Raw genomic sequence first — 4,408 nt, forward strand, 5'->3', positions numbered from 1 at the left:
AGAGGGCAAATTGCGGTATAGAGTACAATCACTGATTAACAAGAGGATCAAAAATAGATTATGCCAATTGACAATAACCCTGAAATCGACTATCAGTGTGTTCAGTACGTGCCAATAATGTGTCATATATCACTGTGTCTGTCGACAAATTTAGGAAGATAAGTAAAAGTCTCGTGAAATCAGTTGAAATGGGATAATTATTCCTGATCCATTCACGATTGGTTTGTTCTACATGATATTGAATAAATCACCCTGTAAGAACTTTTCTTTGCAACCGAAGATAAAATAGTAATGAATACGATTACTATGTTAGTGCAGCAAACGTTTATATGGCTACCTTGAAAGCAATTGGGGCGTTCTACATGATCTGGGTCAGTCGCCATGCAAGAACACGTGTTTGCTGCAAAAGATAAAACAGCAACAAATAATATTGCTGTGTCAGTGCAACAAAAGGTTTATATAGCAACTGTAAAAGTTTGCAAGCACCAACCCAGTGATATTGCAGTTCATGACCTTTCAGTAATTTTATTGCAGAATCTGCGCAAAGTATAATGACATATTTTTTCTTGTGTAAAACTAGTAACTTTGAACTTCTTGATTATCTGAGAAAGACGATCAATGTTGTATACTTGACTGAATTTTAGTATCGTTGTAAATGTTCCGGTATTTAACATTTTTTCTGGATTTGAAACTTTCAGATTTTGTGTACCTTTTTTTCTTTTATTTGTCTTTTTTCATATTTTGAAAGCAGTGGATTTACTTATGGAAAAATTATGAAATTGAAATTTTTTCTGTATGGTGTTACATATTCTTCGTGGATTTTCCCAGTTAGTAATGCACTCGAGTATGCCAAAGAGTCATATGGACTTGATTTTACCTAATATAGCACATTTAGTACATTCGGATCATAGACTCACGATTTTACGTTTTTATGTTTGTGTAAATCCATTAATACAACAGGGAATTTCGCTGCCATTTAGACTGAGTTTCAACTGACAATAATATTTGATATAGATATATAAATATGCAGAACGTTTCTATAACATGTGATCAATCCGTTAGGTCGGTATGGGAGGGGAGGGAAATAGGATGTTTTTTCCAATCATATATGTAACGCATGTTATGTTTATTGCAATTAGCATCAAAATAGTGAAAGCAAAAATTGGGAATAATAATACGAAAACACAAAACAATGTAGTTTCATACTTTCAATAAAATATGCATATTAATTTTAAACTATCTCCATTCAGACAAACAAAAGAATTACAACTGCATCCGTTTCAAATGCAATAGAGACAGCAAATTTAAAAGGTTCTACAAACTGATATTGATATAACTAAGGCGGTGTATTGCGAAAGTTGCAAATAACATGAATCTATATGGACCTAGCTCATTTTGCAGTACCCTATTTGTACAAATATTTTTTTTATTCCCGTGATATCTTAACAATTTTGTATCACCCTTACTGTGAAACTTTTCTCCTTATTTTCATTTCTGCATATATCATGGATGTATGATATCCGGCATATAAATGCCAATTTATTCCTTCTGCAACATTGGTGGATCCGTAGATTCCATTTAAGTTTGAATGATGGCAAGTATTGTACCACCAACCGCCTTTGTAAACACTGGCACAATTTGACGAATTGCTTTTGTCGTTGTCCCAATCTTTGGTGGTGAATTTCATATCAGAATGATAAGAGAAAGAGTCGCCTGCTGTTCCACTGTAGCCTTTTAAGATGAGACGATATCCACTACTTTCGTCTCCAACCGAGAAAGTATCATACCTGGCAAAGCTGGTATTTGTATCTGAAACAGCCAAGTTTATATGCAGCTGGTAATCGGCCTGAGCCGTGAGATCATGTATAATGTCATTTCCGAGCCACATGTTTCCATTTGGATCACCAAAACCCTCTTTATAATCAATCCACTCACGAAAGAAATCAACATCTCCGCTGATTCTTCTCTGAATGACAGTCCATCTTCCACCGGCTGTACGCATGTCACATCGAACGTAGATACCATTAGGATGTCCTTTGGGATAAATAATGTAGCCTCCAGTCTTTGTAAAACCCATTTGGTAAATGTCCTGGCAGTCAACTGGTTTTCCGAAACAGACATTTTGGCATGTAAATGAAGTGACGTTTCCACAATTAATTTGAGGATGTCCGCTTGTAAGATATTCAGAGAACGTCAGGAAAGCAAAGAATAAGCGAACCAGTGTCACGGTAAAGAACAATGAACAAAACATTCTCAGTTAAGGATTGTTCTATCGTATAGCTGGATATGGAAATATTTAAGAGGACTATCCACATATATAAGATGCTTAAGTGGCAATACACAAAAAGTGGTGTTGCTTGAATAATAATTATCAAGTTCAACGCATTGATTTCATTGGGTAAGAATTCTAAAACGGATGTAAATAATCCACTATAAATTCATCCGAATGGATCATTTTTCTAGATGAGAAAGTATTTTTTCTCCAATGACGCGAATTGCAGCCCAACTAACAGTGAGCTACACAAATTAACCTCACTGCGGATATAGTGATACTCAAATAGGAAATTAAATTTTGGCATACAAAAATAACATAACAATAGACTGCAGCTAAAAACTAGTACACCATAACTAATAATTTAATATTTTCTTCCAAATCAAACATACAGAGCTATCTGAGCTATCTCTTGGACTGCCTAAAATACTTAGTATGAAAATTTCTTTGCTGTATAGTATTAAATTTCGTTCCAAATAACTCCTATATAAATACATTAGATTTGGAGTGAAATATGGAACGTGGAGAGAGATTGTGGATTTCACAAGCGGCAGCCTTTTATTGTTATAAGATAAATGATGGAACAGAAAAATATTGACTAGGTTTTGAAATACAATCTGTCGCCTCATTCTTTTCTGCCTTATTTGGACACGTAGTATCATCAACTTTGGGCTAATAATATAATCAAAACGAAACGTGAATAGTTAAAATCTCCATCTGCTGCTGGTGAGCTCTTTCATAGTTTTCATCTCGTATACATCATTTTTGACATGCATTGTGATTGAGGTATTGCAATCATTTCAAACCAAAGAAAAATAATGGTCATTTTGCTATCCATTCACTAGAAGTGAAAATAAGTTATCAATGACAAAGATACCGCCTGCAAATATTTTGATTATATACCTACTGTTGTAGATGCTATCTATTGGAATGTCCATAACACGGGATTTTTGGAAATTTGGAGCATAAGCCTACACTTGCATCGCAATGGTTCAACACTCGCAATTGTAACAGTGAAATGAAAAAAGCGAAAAATGAAGAGTCCATAGTAGAAATACTTTTCAAGATAACATTGGAATAGTATCAAATAGATATCATATCACATATGGATGAAAGAAATATGTTGTGAAAAATAATAATTAGTGCATTATCTTTCCATTGAAGCTCTTCTCTGTGATGCTGAAATGTGATATGGTGCACGTTGAGCTATTACGGCTGAATTTGTATACTTCGTTCCAGAATAAGAGATTTTCCCATAAGGGCATTCCTTCATGAGAAAATCTCTGTGGTGAATCTGTTTTACCGATCTGAATAAAATGGGCATTGTGAAACATGATATATATATCGAGCATTGTATATATATATATATATATATATATATATATATATATATATATATATATATATATATATATATATATATATATATATATAGTTCTGTTGGACAACAAAATCTATGGCTTATTCTGAAATTTAAGGAGGAGAAAAAAAAGATTCCAAGAAGAAGCTACAAATAAAGACAACACATTTTTCAAATGTACGAAATAGTGACGATTTGATGCCGTCCACAATTTGAACATCTATTAAGTTACAACTGTGTGATAGAACTAGCCTCCAAACACCTTTATGCCGAGACAAACCTAAATCCAAATTAATTTGTATCAAAGTGTATTACTAAATAGAATATTCTTGCATTATCCCAGGAGTAAGTTGTGCTGAATATAGTGAAAGAAAAATATTAACCTTACTGCTTTCAATTGAGGCTACTTTTACAAATGTTTTCGAGGCCAATTAATTATTATGAAGTAGTAATCATGAGACACTTATGTTTTTTTTTTTTTTTTGCAGTCTTCATGCGCAGTGGTAAGTTATACATTTCCCATTTTATAAGTTATTGTTGTGCATCATCTGAGTTCGAAGATGACTAAGATATCAGTAACTGGTTAGAAGTCTGTGAATACGTGAGATCAGGCCAATGTGTGCTCTTTACAGACTGTGTTACACTTGGAAGCAGGTACAGGTTGGGATAGATTAATCAATGCAGAACGTGCTGCGGTTCCGAGACTAACGCTGCTTGCGCTTTTGTACCGCCTCTTCGATTTTCCTCAGTTAAAAGACCTTAGCACCAATAAGGAT

At 33.9% G+C, this 4,408-nt stretch overlaps 1 pseudogene; it reads right to left on the reverse strand.

Moving 5' to 3' along the window:
- Positions 1-1,193: 1,193 nt before the first annotated feature.
- LOC149793729 (microfibril-associated glycoprotein 4 pseudogene) lies at positions 1,194-3,611 on the reverse strand (annotated as a pseudogene).
- Between the last annotated feature and the right edge of the window lie 797 nt (positions 3,612-4,408).

Source organism: Sinohyriopsis cumingii, chromosome 8 (assembly GCF_028554795.1).
Source record: "Sinohyriopsis cumingii isolate HCF-2022 chromosome 8, ASM2855479v2, whole genome shotgun sequence".
In the NCBI taxonomy this organism is placed as follows: Eukaryota; Metazoa; Mollusca; class Bivalvia; order Unionida; family Unionidae; genus Sinohyriopsis; species Sinohyriopsis cumingii.